Here is an 18,810-nt window from a genome sequence, read left to right as displayed (position 1 = left end):
TAAAGTAAATGTGAGCACATTTACTTTATTAGCATTCTTAAACACTAACATTAAAAGTTAAGTTTTATCTGGTACAAGTGAGGTTATTGGCCGAGTTAGGCTTTAGTTTTTGATAATCACACTGACAGATGCAGCAAAGGCAGCACATTTAGTATTTTGCCCAAAATGGGTGTTTTTTTAAACCAAGAATATTATTGCAATATTTCAAGTTTGTTTTTCATACTAACAAATGCAGCATAGGCCCCAGATGTAGGGTATTGCCAAAAATGTGTGTTTTTTTAACCCAGATTATTATTGCAGTATTTCAAGCTTGTATCTCACACTGACAGATGCAGAAAAGACCGCAAATTTTGTATTTGGCCCAAAATGGGTGTTTTTTAAACCCAGAATATTAATGCAGTATTGTAAGCTTGTATTTCACACTGACAAATGCTGCATAGGCCCCAGATGTAGGATATTGCAAACAAATTATGTTTTTTTAAACCCAGATTATCATTGCAGTATTTCAAGCTTGTATCTCACACTGAAAGATGCAGCAAAGGCTGCAAATTTAGTATTTTGCCCAAAATGGGTGTTTTTTTAAACCCAGAATATTATTGCAGTATTTCAAGTTTGTTTTTCACACTAACAAATGCAGCATAGGCCCCAGATGTAGGATATTGCCCAAAATGGGTGTTTTTTAAACCCAGAATATTAATGCAGTATTGTAAGCTTGTATTTCACACTGACAAATGCTGCAAAGGCACCAGATGTAGGATATTGCCAAAAATTGGTGTGTTTTTTAACCCAGATTATTATTGCAGTATTTCTAGTTTCTATTTCACACTATCAAATGCAGCATAGGCCCCAGATGTAGGGTATTGTCAAAAATGGGTGTTTTTTAAACCCAGAAAATTATTGAAGTAACAAGCTTGTCTTTCACACTGACAATTATTTACAGGCTTATGGTTCACCCCTCTGGGAAACCAGCCCCCTCGCGGAGGTAACACACACAAAGGGAAGCGTCTTGCACACATGCAGGGACAAACACCAACAACATCCCAGACATGCAACAACAAACAACAACTCAAACCCACACCATAAACAACACACCAGGAGGGGAAGGAAGACAAGGAGGAAATGCACAGAAACTGGGAAGACCTTGATGACCACAAGGGTGGCCCTCACTGGACAGATGGTAAAGCCAGGAGCAGTGAATCACCAGCACACACCAAGCCTGGAGGAACACTGAGCTACAGGCTTCCAGCCGAAGCTAAATAGCCCAAAGTGACCACACCCAATCAGGGGGTTAACCCTTACAGCACCAGACAGGGGAAGGCTACAACTTAAAGGGGAAGTGCACACACCAGCCACCATGTTGCCACCAGCAACAGCATGCGTGGCAACCATGTCATGGCGCACACAGCTAAAGCCGAGACACTACGACCACATGCCATAACAGCAACACATTGCCACTGGCAACCGCAAGCATGGCACCAGTGTCATGGCGCACACAGCAAAGGCTTTGACAATATCCCTCCGCCATATTCTGGAGATGTATTTAAGAGACTTCTAAAATTCACCAAGCATGCTCTGCATGCCACCTGGATTCTCCTAGTTGCCTTTAATAACACTATAGATAGGTCCCTGGTCAGACTAGATGGAGGTGAATTTAATACAGAGATGGGTTTTACTCCATTTCTTAGGATGCTCAGAGAATTAGATTTAATAAACCTGTGTAGAACCCAAAACCCATCTTCGATTAAGTATCCCTGTTATTGAGCAAGTTATAGCTCTCTATCATTGCAGTGTCCCATTCCGTGCTAGAAGTAGGCCCCTAAACCTTATGCATGTCATCTTGTAAGAAATTATTATATACTGAATAAATATATACTATATACAATACACCCTCTTACTGGGTCTAATTCGAGGTTGGATGCAATAAATGAGACTCAAGAGTGAACAAGTAAGGCTACTTTCACACTCAAGTTTTGGCTTTCCGATTCTGAGATCCGTTCAGGGCTCTCACAAGCATCCAAAACGGATCAGTTTTGCCCTAATGCATTCTGAATGGAAAAGGATCCGCTCAGAATGCATCCGTTTGCCTCCGATCAGTCTCCATTCCGCTCTGGATGCAGACACCAAAACACTGCCTGCAGCATTTTGCTGTCTGCTTAATGAACCTGAGCCAAACGTATCCGTCCTGCCACACAATGTAAGTTATTGGGGACGGATCCGTTTTATCTGGCACAATAGAAAATTGATCTGTATCCCATTGACTTTCAATGGAGTTCATGATGAATCCGTCTTGGATATGTTACAGATAATACAAATGGATCCATTCATGACGGACGCGTGCGGTTGTATTATTGTAACAGATCAATTTTTGCAGATCCATGACGGATCCGCCCAAAATGCGAGTGTGAAAGTAGCCTAAAAAAAGATATCTCATATATATATATATATAGATGAAGAAAGTCCAACGGGAGCACCAGCCTAAAAAGTGGGTGCAATATCCAAAAGGGGTAACGGCAATCACCAATAGTATAATCGAGAGAACAGGACTGCACTCCAAGTTGTGATGAAAAATCAAAGCAGTTTTATTCACCCATATTATGACAAAACTTGCGACGTTTCAGCTCTTTCTTGAGAAAGGCTCGCAAGAGCTGAAACGTTGCAAGGTTTGCCATAATATGGGTGAGTAAAACTGCTTTGATTTTTCATCACAACTTGGAGTGCAGTCCTGTTTTCTCGATTATATATATATATATATATATATATATATCTATATATATATATATATATGTATATATATATATACTAGCAGAAGGACCCAGCTTTGCACAGGTATATTTGATCTATTTCATTTAATGTTTCCGTGTGTCGTAACAAATATCAATAGTTTCCCAATAACAGTGACCTCTACAGTGCCCACCCTTTTAACTGTGACTTTCACTGTGACTGCCCCTTTAACTGTGACTTTCACTGTGACCGCCCCTTTAACTATGACTTTCACTGTGACCGCCCCTTTAACTGTGACTTTCACTGTTTCCGCCCCTTTAACTGTGACTTTCACAATGGCCGCCCCTTTAACAGTGACTTTCACAGAGGCCGCCCCTTTAACAGTGACTTTCACAGAGACCGCCCCTTTAACATGGACTTTCACAGTGACTGCCACTTTAACAGTGACCGCCCGCTTAACAGAGACTTTCACTTTGACGGCCCCTTTAACTGTGACTTTCACTGTGACCGTCCATTTAACTGTGGCTTTCACTGTGACCACCCCTTTAACTGTGACTTTCATTGTGACCGCCCCTTTAACTGTGACTTTCACAGTGACTGCTTCTTTGACTGTGACTTTCACTGTGACCGTCCATTTAACTGTGGCTTTCACTGTGACCGCCCCTTTAACTGTGGCTTTCACTGTGACCGTCCATTTAACTGTGGCTTTCACTGTAACAGCCCCTTTAACTGTGCATAGTGACCGCCCCTTTAACTCTAACTTTCACTATGACCGCCCCTTTAACTGTGATTTTCACTGTGACCACCCCTTTAACTGTGACTTTCACAGTAACCGCCCCTTTAGCAGTGACTTTCACAGAGACCGCCCCTTTAACAGTGACCACCCCTTTAACAGTGACTGCCCCTTTAACAGTGACTTTCACAGTGACCGCCCCTTTAACAGTGACCGCCCCCTTAACAGTGACTTTCACTTTGACCGCCCCTTTAACTGTGACTTTCACTGTGACCGTTCATTTAACTGTGGCTTTCACTGTGATCGCCCCTTTAACTGTGAATTTCATTGTGACCGCCCCTTTAACTGTGAGTTTCACAGTGACTGCTTCTTTGACTGTGACTTTCACTGTGACCGTCCATTTAACTGTGGCTTTCACTGTGACCGCCCCTTTAACTGTGACTTTCACTGTGACCGCCCCTTTAACTCTGACTTTCACAGTGACCGCCCCTTTAACTCTGACTTTCACTGTGACCACCCCTTTAACTGTGACCTTCACTTTGACCGCCCCTTTAACTGTGACTGTCCCTTTAACTGTGACTTTCACAATGACCGCCCTTTAACTGTGACTTTCACAGTGACCGCCCCTTTAACTTTCACTTTCACTGTGACTGCCCCTTTAGCTGTGACTTTCACTGTGACCGCCCCTTCATCTGTAAATTTCACAGTGAACGTCCCTTTAACTGTGACCGCCCCTTTAACTGTCACTTTTACTGTGACTGCCTCTTCAACTGTGACTTTCACAGTGACCGCCCCTTTAACTTTCACTTTCACTGTGACTGCCCCTTTAGCTGTGACTTTCACTGTGACCGCCCCTTCATCTGTAAATTTCACAGTGAACGTCCCTTTAACTGTGACCGCCCCTTTAACTGTCACTTTTACTGTGACTGCCTCTTCAACTGTGACTTTCACAGTGATCGCCCCTTTAACTGTGACTTTCACTGTGACCGCCCCTTTAACTGTGACTTTCACTGTGACCGCCCCTTTAACTGTGACTTTCACTGTGACCGCCCCTTTAACTGTGACTTTCACAGTGACCGCCCCTTTAACTCTGACTTTCACTGTGACCACCCCTTTAACTGTGACCTTCACTTTGACCACCCCTTTAACTGTGACTGCCCCTTTAACTGTAACTTTCACAGTGATCGCCCCTTTAACTGTGACTTTCACAGTGATCGCCCCTTTAACTGTGACTTTCACTGTGACCGCCCCTTTAACTGTGACTTTCACTGTGACCGCCCCTTTAACTGTGACTTTCACTGTGACCGCCCCTTTAACTGTGACTTTCACAGTGATCGCCCCTTTAACTCTGACTTTCACAGTGACCGCCCCTTTAACTTTCACTGTGACCGCCCCTTTAGCTGTGACTTTCACTGTGACCGCCCCTTCATCTGTAAATTTCACAGTGAACGCCCCTTTAACTGTGACCACCCCTTTAACTGTCACTTTTACTGTGACTGCATCTTCAACTGTGACTTTCACAGTGATCGCCCCTTTAACTGTGACTTTCACAGTGATCGCCCCTTTAACTGTGACTTTCACTGTGACCGCCCCTTTAACTGGGACTTTCACTGTGACCGCCCCTTTAACTGGGACTTTCACTGTGACCGCCCCTTTAAGCAGTAAAGAAATATGGCTGGGTTGTTATGGAAACCTGGAGTAAAACTGTGTTTATGGCAGTTGGGATTTGAAGAGAATTGCAGGCTTGTATTTGGGGTGGGGGGTTCCTTTTTGGGGAATATCTCAGGAACAGTACATCCTAGAGAGCTGAGACCGAGTCTAAAACCTTCCTGGACACCTGATGTATCTGTGTGCCAAATTTGGTGAAGAGATCGGTCCAGTCATTTGGTCACGCATAAAGAGTTGTCTAGACAGACAGACAGACAGAAACTTATTTTTATATATATAAGAGATATATATATAAAAATGAGTTTTTGCCTGTCTGTCTGTTCTTTATGCGCGACTAAATGACTGGACCGATCTTCACAAAATTTGGCACACAGTTATATCAGGTGTCCAGGAAGGTTTTAGACTGGGTCTCAGCTCTCTAGGACCTACCGTTCCTAACATATTCCCAAAAAATGACCTACATTAGCCAATACAAGCATGCAAGTCTTTCTCTTTAAAGCCCAACTGCCATAAACACAGTTTTACTTCAGGTTTCCATAACAACCCAGCCATTTTTCTTTACTGCTTAAAGGGACGGGCACTGTGGAGGTCACTGTTATTAAAAGGGCGGTCACTGTGAAAGTCAATGTTAAATTTTTGGAAGATGGTAAAGGAATACATAGCAGACCGTGTCAGCATCCTAAATGATCCATCAGTGCCTTACAACTACTGGGTGTCCAAGCTGGACACGTGGCACGAACTTGCGCGTTTTGTCTGAGCGTGCATTTAGTGCTGCTGGTGGCATTATAACTAGGGTTGAGCGAACCTGAACTGTAAAGTTTGGGTTCGTACCGAACTTTAGGATTTTTGGATCCCGGACCCGAACCCAAACATTACAGCAACAGTTCGGGTTCGGTGTTTGGCAATTTGAAAGGCGACAGAGCAGTTATATACGTTTTAAAAACACCCATTTTTGGCAATACCCTCCATCTGGGGCTTCTGCCGCATTAGTCAGGGTGTAATTTAAGCTAGAAATACAGCTATAATTTTCTGGGTTTTAAAAACTATATAAACTATATAAATACTTAATTTGCGGCCTTATCTGCATCTGTCAGTATGAAATTCAAGCATTATATACTGCTGTCATATTCTGTTATTAAAAAAACACCCTTTGTGACTGGGTGTGCCCTAGGACGCGGCTCTCTCTGTCAGACATGTGGCTCGACTTCAGGCAGTGATATGACACACGTTGTATGGGTACCAAGAGGTGTTTTCTCAGCGGGACAGAGCCGGTTTTAGGTAGTGCTCATGTTTACATCTTCCCTAAATGCCGGTGATCACCGAGTGATACTCGAGTTGAGTCCCTTTATATGTGAGACACTAATGTGGATATAGGTGAGGTACGGTTAAGTCGGGCATTAAATTCCTAATTTAACTACATGGGGATGAGGCAGCAAAAGATGTAAGAGGTTCTTTTTCTACTGCGATAGAAGACTGCTGGACCCCCAAACTTGTTTTATGAAATGCTTGCGATCAAAGATTGCAGTAGGCCCGCTACGTACGGTTAATGTGAGCATCGGATGAATGGTTATATGGCTGTCAATCCTGTCAATTTCTTACCCATGATCGGGGGAGAGAGCGCGGGGCGCGCGCTCGCTCGCTCCCTGGTGGCCGCCCGGGCTGCGGGCCCCTGACCTTTTTCCCCTGTATAGACAACAATATGTCAAGTGGGATGTTTTGTGTGTTTGTTTTGCCTTATTAGGCTGTGGATGACGGACGTATCCCGCTTTTCCCCCAGCAAGTGAGATCTCCATTTGTATTCTTGTTGTCTCCATAAGCATGGATACTTGTATGAAATTATTCTTAATCATGTTGCAAATCACAAATTTACGGACTGTAGGATTTTATAATATTATAATTGTAATATGGATATGAATTTTTGCATTATAAATTAATAAAACATATTTAAAAAAAAAAAAAAAACACCCTTTTTGGGCAAAGTACTTAATATTGCAGCCTTTGCTGCATCTGTTATTGTTAAAACAAGTTTTAGATAATTCAATAATTTTCTGGGTTTTAAAAAAACCCTTTTTGGGCAAAATACAGAATCTTACAGCCCTTGCTGAATCTATATGTATAAAATTCAAGCATTATATACTTCTTTCATATTCTGTTATTCAAAAGACACCCATTTTGGGCAAAATACTTAATTTGCGGCCTTGTCTGCATCGGTACATGTGAAATTCAAGCGTTATATACTGCTGTCATATTCTGCTATTAAAAAAAAACACCCTTTTTGGCCAAAGTACTTAATATTGCAGTCTTAGCTGCATCTGTTATTGTTAAAACAAGCTTGAACTACTTCAATAATTTTCTGGGTTTTAAAAAACACCTCTGCCGCATTAGTCTGTGCAATTTAAGCTAGAAATACAGCTTTTTTTTTTCTGGGTTTTAAAAAACACCCTTTTTGGGACAAAATACTACATTTTACAGCCCTTGCTGCATCTGTTAGTGTGAAATGTAATCATTATATACTGCTGTCATATTCTGTTAGAAAAAAAACACCCATTTTGGGCAAAGTGCTTAATATTGAAGCCTTTGCTGTATCTGTGATTGTTAAAAGCAAGCTTGAAATACTTCTATAATTTTCTGGCTTCGAAAAAACACTAAATCTTTGGCAATACTCTCCATCTGGGGCCTCTGCCGCATTAGTCAGCTTGCAATTTAAGCTAGAAATACAGCTTGGTTTTAAAAAACACCCATTTTGGGCAAAATACTTAATTTGCAGCCTTGTCTGTATCTGTACGTGTGGGATACACCCTTTAGATACTGTTGTTCTATTCTGCTATTTAAAAAAACACCCATTTAGGGCAAAAATCTTAATTTTGCAGCCTTTGCTGCATATGTCATTGTGAGATACACCCTTTACTGTTCTCATCTGCTATTAAAAAAAAACTATTTACGGCAAAAATCTTTGCTGCATCTGTCATTGTGAGATACAAGTGTTAGATACTGTTGTTCTATTCTGTTATTAAAAAAACACAAATTTTGGGCAAGATCCTAAATTTGAGAAATATGAGGAGAGCGTCAATTAAGGGACGTGGCACCGGTCATTGTGCTGCTGGTGGAGCTCCTGTTGCAGGGAGAGGACGTGGTCAATCTGTGCCAGCTACACGCACAAGTGAAACACCTTCCTCAGGTGCAAGTAGGCGACAGAACCTTCAGCGTTATTTGGTCAGGCCTAATGCGGCTCTACGAATGGTGAGGCCAGAAAAAGTGCAGGCGATAGTAGATTGGGTTGCTGATAGTGCCTCCAGTTCCTTTTCATTGTCTCCCACCAGTCTCCTGCTGAAAGACCAGAGTTGGCACCTGTAACCGATGTCCATCAGTCTTTCACCTCACCCCCTTGCAAATCAGCCAAGCAGTCTAAGCTCAAAGTCATGCAGCAGTCTCTTCTGCTTTTTGATGACTCTGTTAGCAGGGTTTCCCAGGGTCATCCACCTAGCCCTGCCCCAGAAGTGGAAGATATTGAGTGAACCGATGCCCAACCACTTATGTTTCAAGATGACTACATGGGAGGACCATCGCAGCACGTCTTGCTGGGGCTTTCGAAAGTGTGCAGACCGACAAGGAGGGCAGGGGTGAAGACTGGGTGGAAGATAATGTGGAGGACGAAGAGGTCCTGGAACCCACATGCAATCAAGGTCATGCGAGTGACCTGTGTAGTTCGGAGGAAGAGGTGGTGGTCGCACAGAGCCACCAGCACAGCAGAAGAGGGAGCAGGGTACAAAAGAGGATCGGACATCACCTAGACAGTAAGCCTGCTACTGCCCACCGCAGCAAGGGACCGAGCACACCAAAGCCAGCTCCAAGTAGTTCCCTGGCGTGGCAGTTCTTCAGACAATGTGCTGACGACAAGACACGAGTGGTTTGCATGCTGTGCAATCAGAGCCTGAAGCGAGGCATAAACGTTCTCAACCTGAGCACAACCTGCATGACCAGGCATCTAAGTGCAAAGCACGAGCTGCAGTGGAGTAGACACCTCAAAAACCGAAAAAGGTCTCTGGCTCCTCCTGTTTCCTCTTCTGCTACAGTTTCGGCCTCTTCATCCCCCTCTGGACTGACAGTGCCACCTGCCACCCCGCAAACAGAGGATCTGAAAAAAATAAAAATAATCAAAAACAGACACACATGTATTATAATCTCAATCTTTATTATTACAATAATTATAAAAACATGATTGTGGACATATACATGGCAGTGATTGCAGGACAGTATTACGAGAACAAAACAAGTCACCTCCCTAAATCACTCCTAATGGTGGATGTGCAATCTTAATAAATCTATGCTCAGTGGCAGTAAAATTTTTGCACTAACCACAATATCCTGAAGGGAAACATGTAATGCAATTTTTAGAGTCATCTAAGCCCCCTTCCAAGTGTTGTATCACACAGGAGCTTGATGTATTATAACAATATGACCTCAGCACTATAATGACATGATTCCTAGCATACATAAATCAAGATGTGGTCGTCCATGTACGCTTAAATGAGCAGCAAGGAACACAGGAGCTAAATTGAAGCCCAAAAGTACAATTACATAACACAGGATAGTGGGTAAAAGGAGTGTTAGGAGATGACAAACCCTAACGCGCGTTTCGCCTCTGCTTCCTCTTGGGGGCGCCCAAGTGTACTTTTGGGCTTCAATTTAGCTCCTGTGTTCATTGCTGCTTACTTAAAGAGGACCTTTCACTCGTATACAAACTAAAAACTAACTCTATCTGTGGGCGCCCAGGGTTCCCCCTGCACTTACTAGTATGCCTGGGCACCGCTCCGTTCACCCGGTATAGGCTCTGGTGTTTCAGCTCCGTCTGTTGTATTGGACTGATTTTTTGTAGGAGGCGTGTCCCTTGCTGCAGTGCTGGCCAATCGCAGACATAGACTGGCTATGAGCTGTGCGCTGCGATTGGCCAGTGCTGCAGCAAGGGACACGCCTCCTACAAAAAATCAGTCCAGTACAACAGACGGAGCTGAGACACCGGAGCCTATACCAGGCGAACGGAGCGGTGCCCAGGCATACTAGTAAGTGCAGGGGGGCCCCTGGGCGCCGCTCTGCCCACAGATAGAGTTAGTTTTTAGTTTGTATACGAGTGAAAGGTCCTCTTTAAGCGTGCATAGATGACCACATCTTGATTTATGTATGCTAGGAATCATGTCATTATAGTGCTGAGGTCATATTGTTATTATACATCAAGCTCCTGTGTGATACAACAGGAGGATGAGGGGATGGAGGAGAAGGAACCATATTCACAGCAGGGAGGCACCCAGACCAGCTCATGGCCATCACTGGTGCGTGGCTGGGGGGATACAGAGGACACAGACGATACACCTCCCACAGAGGACAGCTTTTTTTTGCCTCTGGGCAGCCTGGCCCACATAAGCGATTACATGCTGCAGTGTCTCCGCAAAGACCGCCGAGTTGGCCACATTCTAACTCGTGCTGATTACTGGGTGGCCACACTACTGGATGTCCATTACAAGGACAACGTATCGTCCTTAATTACAAGCGCACGCTGGTAGACGCGCTGCTTGTGGAATTCCCACCTGACAGCGGGGGCTCAGTGGAAGCACAATGTGAAGGCAGAGGAAGAGGTCACCAACGCAGCTGGGGCACCACCAGCACCTCAGAAGGCAGGGTTAGCATGGCCGAAATGTGGAAAAGCTTTGTCAGCACGCCACAACAACCAGCACCACCGGCTGATATGGAGCGTCTTAGCAGGAGGCAGCATTTCAGCAACATGGTGGAGCAGTATATGTGCACACGCCTACACGTACTGAATGATGGGTCTGCCCCCTTCAACTTCTGGGTCTCCATATTGGGCACATGGCCTGAGCTTGCCCTTTACGCCTTGGAGGTGCTGGCCTGCCCTGCAGCCAGTGTATTGTCTGAACGTGTGTTTAGCACGGCAGGTGGCGTCATCACAGACAAGCGCATCCACCTGTCCACAGCCAATGTGGACAAGCTCACGTTCATTAAAATGAACCAGGCATGAATCCCATAGGACTTGTCCGTACCTTGTGCATAATAGACATGTATACCGGCCTTATTCAGCCATTATTATACTACAGCACAATTGCTCATTCTTGCATTTTGGATATTTCACACTCTTTTGGAGTGTACACTAATAAAAAAGAAATAATAATAATTAAACAAAAAAACTGTGTTGGCTACCTCGTCCTCCTCCACCGCTACGTCCACCGCCTCCTCAAACTCCTACTCCATATGGAACTCCACCTCATAAATCTCTATATTTTTTTTAATTTATACGTATTTTATTTTATGTAATTTCACTAATTTGTCTGTTACATTTTCGGGTAAAATTCTCCAATTTTTGGGTTTGATATACCACTGCTCTACCTAGTAGACAGGTAAAAAAAAAATCACTAATTTGTCTGTTACATTTTCGGGTGAAGTTCACCAATTTTTGGCTGTGATATACCCCTGCTCTACCTATTTGACAGCTTAATAAATTTCACTAATTTTTCTGTTACATTTTCAGGTGACATTCAACAATTTTTGGCTGTGATAGACCCCTGCTCTACCTAGTAGACAGGATAATAAATTTTACAAATTTTTCTGTTGGGTGACATTTTACAATTTTTACCGTGAATAAACCCCTGCTCTGCATAGGTGACAAGGACCGAAATTTTTTAAAATAATCTGTTCCATTGGTGGGTGACATTAACACATTTCTGGCAATGAAAAACCCCTGCTCTGCATAGGTGACAGGGACTTAAATTTCTAAAATGTGTCTTCAATTGGCCCTTTCATTCTATCCTTCTGCATTAATAACTTGTCCCACATTTCAGTTCCATCCCATTGCAGCCATTGACCTCCCTTGGATGAGGTCTCCCTTTCTCATGCTCCCTCTCCGGCATGGAACCCTGATTCGCCAATAACCATGATCAACATGGTAGGCTCAGAAAAGAATATTAAAAGTTGAAAGAGAAGATATCCAAATGGATCGTGGATGTCACAGGGACGTGCGATCAGGCAGAAGTTATCTAGAGTCAACAAAGCGGCAGCAGGTCCTCTCCTGGCAAACGTTTCCAAATCCTAAATACCCCAGTGACATTCCCTATAATTTTTTTTTAATCATTCCAATAACAGGGCATCTTAAGAGTCCTGTATTGTTATTTATCGTCACTACCTCCCTGAATCGGGAGTGGGTAATTGCCGTGCACCCCCTCCTTTCCTTCAATTCTTCCGTTTTAATAGCTTCACCCACATTTTCGCTCGATCACAATTAAATTTCATCAATTGATCTCCCTTGGATGTGGTCTCTCTTTGTCACGCTTTCTCTCTGGCGTGGAACCCTGATTCGCCACTAACCGTGATGAACATGGTAGGTGCAGAAAAGAACATCGAAAGTTGATAGAGCAGATATCTAATTGGATCGTGAACATCACGGGAATGTGCGACATGGTGGGGCAGTATGTTTACACTTGCCTACACGAACTGACTGACGGGTCTGCCCCTGCAACTTCTGGGTCTCCAAATTGGGCACATGGCCTGAGCTTGCCCTTTACCCCTTGGAGGTGCTGGCCTGCCCTGCAGCCAGTGTATTGTCTGAACGTTTGTACAGACTGGAGGGGGTTATCACAGGTTATACTTCCCAATATTTTGGGGTGTACCCTAATTTAAACCCCCCAAAAAATAAAAAAATAAATTAAAACCAAAAACCAGTGTTGGCTACCTCCTCCTCCTCCACCGCCGCTTCCACCTACACCGCAACATACACTGCCTCCTCAACCTCCTACTCCATATGGACCTCGTCCTCCTAGATCAATTTTTTTTTAATTTTACGTATTTTATGTTATTTAAAGTCATTTCCCTATCCACATTTGTTTGCAGAGCACTTGCCATGATCTTAACCACATTTTGCTGTCATTTGCAGCGCTCTAGCCCTTTCCATTACATTTTTAGAGCCATTTTAGTGCTTAAAAGTTCAGGTCCCCATTGACTTCAATAGGGTTCGGGGGCAAGTTCGGGTCCCGAACACGAACTTTTTTGTTAAGTTCGGCCGAACCCGTCAAACCTGAACATCCAGGTGTCCGCTCAACTCTAATTATAACAGATAAGTGTATCCGCTTGTCCACTGGCAATGCTGACAAGTTGACTCATAAAAATGAACAAGGCCTGGATTGCCCCTGACTTCTCAACTCCACCAGAGGAGAGCTGAACTGATTTTAATCTATCATTTATAAAGTACTCAAACTACTGTAGTGTATTCCCATGCACCTTTTCCACCACAAAAAAGAGTATATGATTCAATCTTGTTTTCTCTCCTCCTCCTCATCCAAATTGTATACTGTATATTCCCTCCACTCTAATTGTTTTAATAGGGTCAGCTCAACTGTGAGCACTCAACTCAAATATTTTTATAGGGTCAGCTGAACAGCATGCACTCGCATATAATGTTTTAGAGTGTCTGATCACCAGCAGGCACCCGTATATAATGTTTTACAGGGTCAGCTCAGCAGCAGGCCCTCGCATATAATGTTTTACAGGGCTAGCTCCCCAGCAGGCCCTCACCCCTAATGTTTTAGAGGATCGGCTCACCAGCAGGTCTTCGCCCCCTAATGTTTTAGAGGGTCAGCTCAGCAGCAGGCCCTCGCATATAATGTTTTACAGGGTCAGCTCACCAGCAGGCTCTCACCCCTAATGTTTTAGAGGATCGGCTAACCAGCAGGTCTTCGCCCCCTAATGTTTTAGAGGGTCAGCTCAGCAGCAGGTCCTTGCATATAATGTTTTAGAGCATCAGCTCACCAGCAGACACTCGCATATAATATTTTAGAGCGTCAGCTCACCAGCAGGCACTCACATATAATGTTTTAGAGGGTCAGCTCAACCGCAGGCCCTAGCATATAATGTTTTACAGGGTCAGCTCACCAGCAGGCCCGCACCAAAAATATTTTACTGGGTCAACTCACCTGCAGTCCAGCAACTCAAATCTTTTACAGAGTCAGCTCACCTGCAGGCCCGCAACTCATGCTGCCTTGCTTTGGAGTAGTAGCCGTAGCCTTTTATCAGGCTTCCTCTCCAAAATCGAACAATGATTCCCTGTTACCGGTGGTCACCATGTTAGGCGCATAAAAGAACATTGACAGTTTATAGAGAAGATATCAAAATGGATCGTGGACATCACGGAGACGTGCGATCAGGCAGAAGTTATCTAGAGTCAACAAAGCGGCAGCAGAGCCTCTCCTGTATAACGTTTCCTCATCCAAATACCACAGTGACATTCCCTGTAATTTTTTATTACTTATTCCAATAACAGGGCATCTTAAGAGTCCTGTATTGTTATTTATCGTCACTACCTCCCTGAGTCAGGAGTGGGTAATTGCCGTGCGCCTGCTGCCTTCCTTGGAATCTTGCACTTTAATAACTTGACCCACCCTCTCCACCCAATCAGATTTCACCCATTGACCTCCCTTGGATGTGGTATGCCTTTTTCAAGCTCCCTCTCTGGCATCGAACCCAGATTCCCCGTTAATCGTGATCACCATGGTACGCGCAGAAAAGAACATCAAAGCTGATAGGGAAGACATCTGAATGGATTGTCGTTGTCACGGGGACGTGCAATTGCCCAGAGGTTATCTAGAGTCACTAATGCGGCAGCAGGCCCTCGCTGCTAAGGTTTTAGATGGTCAGATCAGCAAGCCCCTGCTCCAAATGTTTTTGAGGGTCACCAGCAGACCATCAATCTTAATTTTCCAATGGTGTGTATGATGCTCTCTTTTATGTGTAACAAAGGGTGTTTTAGAGTGCTGGTTCTTTGTCATTTTTGGCAGCCCTTTCACTTAGTGCATTGGGTTTATGGGTGTAGGAGTCCCACTACCTAAACAATTGTACCACAATGTGAATGAGGCCCTCCTTTATGTGATATACAGGCTGTTTCAGGCTGTTTCGGAGTGCCTCTTGCCTGTAATTTTTTGCAGCACATGCACTTTATATACAATTGAATATACAGGAACGAATGTTTGCTAACAATTTTTCCTGTAAAATAGTTTTTGGGGGGGGTTTTGTGCGTATTTTTGTCAGTCTGTAAAAGTGATTTGCAACTCAGACAACATGGTTCCCAGAAGCGACCTGGGAGTTCAAAATGCATCCAGACATCGTCCCCATGCTGTTCCCAATCTATTTTGGTGGTGTTTCTGTCACTTTCTGACCTTTTCCAATGGACTAGGCACCCTCCCCTCTTCAGAGCAGGGGTTGCCTGGTTGTCTTCCATTGACTTCCATTATACCAAGCACACGAATATAGCAATTTGTTCGGGCCGAACACCCGAACACCTGAATACTTCGGTGCTCAATCATCAATAATTATTTCCAAAACCTTTATTTTTTACATATTCTCCCACTAGAGGGCGAAGAACTCCCAGAGGAATGTGCCCTCTAAATATATAATATAAATAAATCCATAATGATAACTTGACATGAGCATTTGTTGCAATGAGGTTGCACTGATATTTTGGGGATTGGGCTGATACCTTTACAGTTGGAAGTGAGAAGAATTACTGAGACAGACTTAACCTGACAACTATCAATATAATTTCATGTTCTGTGAAGTAAAAACTTGTGACCACCACCATTATGAAAGCTCACACTGTTCCTTTGAGGCTCCTTCCGGTCGTCTGCTAGGATCTCGCTTGACTGTGCTTGTTCCTTTATTCGGTGCCACTCACACCATTAAAGGGCTTCTGTCACCCCACAACAGTCATTTTTTTTTTTGGGCTAGTTACATTCATTATATCGCGATATATGAGAATATAATGTTGTCACTTACTTTCATTGCGGCCGTTTCTTGAGAAAACAAAGTTTTATAATATGAAAATCCGGTCTCTACCAGCAAGTAGGGCGTCTACTTGCTGGTAGCCGCTGCAGAAAACCGCCCCCTCGTCGTGTTGATTGACAGGGCCAGCCGTGATCTCCTCCTCCGGCCGGCCCTGTCAGTATTTCAAAAATCGCGCACCTCTGTTCATTCGGCGCAGGCGCTCTGAGATGAGGAGGCTCGTCTCCTCAGAACTCCCTCAGTGCGCGTGCGCCGATGACATCACCGAAAGAGAAGATGTCATCGGCGCAGGCGCACTGAGGGAGTTCTGAGGAGATGAGCCTCATGAAAGTAAGTGACAACATTATATTCTCATATATCGCTCTATAATGAATGTAACTAGCCCAAAAAAAAAAAAAATTACTGTTGTGGGGTGACAGAAGCCCTTTAAGTCCATTTCGCAGTCTTTAGTCCATCACAGAAAACACATTTTGCAGGACAGATTTTTGCTCTCTGACACACTGATGTTAGAGCAGTCATCGATCAGATTGAAGCAGAAATGCAAACATATTCACATATGACACAACACATGAGACATGGCGCAAGATAACTCTGGAACCTGGTGGCTTCAGGAATTATTACTAATCTAACCCAAATTAGGGTATTGTACTACCAGCCAATTGCTAAGGCTCTCCATGTCACCTTTGTCTCATCACTTCTATCAGCTCCAAGTTCTATCATAAAACCACAAAAAAAACTGTTTATTAAACAAAATTAGCTCACTTTGAGAAAATACTTTTTGGAGAGACCATGTGAAATTTAGAGAACCCATAATGTAGTGTAAGTGTACCATATAATATTGTGTATGACGTTTCATATACTTGATTAACAAACTACTGTGTACAAACCGGATTCCAAAAAAGTTGGGACACTATACAAATCGTGAATAAAAACTGAATGCAATGATGTGGAGGTGCCAACTTCTAATATTTTATTCAGAATAGAACATAAATCACGGAACAAAAGTTTAAACTGAGAAAATGTACCATTTTAAGGGAAAAATATGTTGAATCAGAATTTCATGGTGTCAACAAATCCCCAAAAAGTTGGGACAAGGCCATTTTCACCACTGTGTGGCATCTCCCCTTCTTCTTACAACACTCAACAGACGTCTGGGGACCGAGGAGACCAGTTTCTCAATTTTAGAAATAGGAATGCTCTCCCATTCTTGTCTAATACAGGCCTCTAACTGTTCAATCGTCTTGGGCCTTCTTTGTTGCACCTTCCGCTTTATGATGCGCCAAATGTTCTCTATAGGTGAAAGATCTGGACAGCAGACTGGCCATTTCAGTACCCGGATCCTTCTCCTACGCAGCCATGATGTTGTGATTGATGCAGAATGTGGTCTGGCATTATCTTGTTTAAAAATGCAGGGTCTTCCCTGAAAGAGATGACGTCTGGATGGGAGCATATGTTGTTCTAGAACCTGAATATATTTTTCTGCATTGATGGTGCCTTTCCAGACATGCAAGCTGCCCATGCCACACGCACTCATGCAACCCCATACCATCAGAGATGCAGGCTTCTGAACTGAGCGTTGATAACAACTTGGGTTGTCCTTGTCCTCTATGGTCTGGATGACATGGCGTCCCAGATTTCCAAAAAGAACTTTGAATTGTGACTCATCTGACCACAGAACAGTCTACCATTTTGCCACACTCCATTTTAAATGATCCCTGGCCCAGTGAAAACGCCTGAGCTTGTGGATCTTGCTTAGAAATGGCTTCTTCTTTGCACTGTAGAGTTTCAGCTGGCAACGGCGGATGGCACGGTGGATTGTGTTCACTGACAATGGTTTTATGGAAGTATTCCTGAGCCCATTCTGTGATTTCCTTTACAGTAGCATTCCTGTTTGTGGTGCAGTGTCGTTTAAGGGCCCGGAGATCACGGGCATCCAGTATGGTTTTACGGCCTTGACCCTTACGCACAGAGATTGTTCCAGATTCTCTGAATCTTCGGATGATGTTATGCACAGTTGATGATGATAGATGCAAAGTCTTTGCAATTTTTCGCTGGGTAACACCTTTCTGATATTGCTCCACTATCTTTCTGCGCAACATTGTGGGAATTGGTGATCCTCTACCCATCTTGGCTTCTGAGAGACACTGCCACTCTGAGAAGCTCTTTTTATACCCAATCATGTTGCCAATTGACCTAATTAGTGTTAATTGGTCTTCCAGCTCTTCGTTATGCTCAAATTTACTTTTTCCAGCCTCTTATTGCTACTTGTCCCAACTTTTTGGGGATTTGTTGACACCGTGAAAATTTGAATCAACGTATTTTTCCTTTAAAATGATACATTTACTCGGATTAAACGTTTGATCTGTCATCTACGTTCTATTACAAATAAAATATTGACATTTGCCATCTCCACATCATTGCATTCAGTTTTTATTCACAATTTGTTTAGTGTCCCAACTTTTTGGGAATCCGGTTTGTAATTATAGCTCCTGTGTGAGCTACAGACAACCAGACAACGAACAATGTATTTATTGAGACAGACCTTCCAAAACACACAGACGACCAAACAAGTTAAAATAAAAATCCCAGATTGAATGCTGCTTCCTATAACATTATTTTTTAATCATTGTTCTGCCCATATGGGTTATAAGTAAATATGAGTAAGAGGCAGTAAACTTTAACCTGGAACTGTATTTCCTCCATTTCATGACTGCTCCTGGATCTAGCAGACTGCATGCAGAGGAGCTCTTGATCTATTCCTTGACTTATGATGGAATTGTCTGTGAGTACTCTCACTAATAGAGTGAGGCTGCTGTATAATGTTTAATGTACTGACACATATGTTTGTTTATGCT

This window comes from Bufo gargarizans, chromosome 3 (assembly GCF_014858855.1).
Source record: "Bufo gargarizans isolate SCDJY-AF-19 chromosome 3, ASM1485885v1, whole genome shotgun sequence".
Taxonomy (NCBI): Eukaryota; Metazoa; Chordata; class Amphibia; order Anura; family Bufonidae; genus Bufo; species Bufo gargarizans.
The sequence above is the reverse complement of the archived record's forward strand: the minus strand, read 5'-3'. Positions refer to the sequence as shown.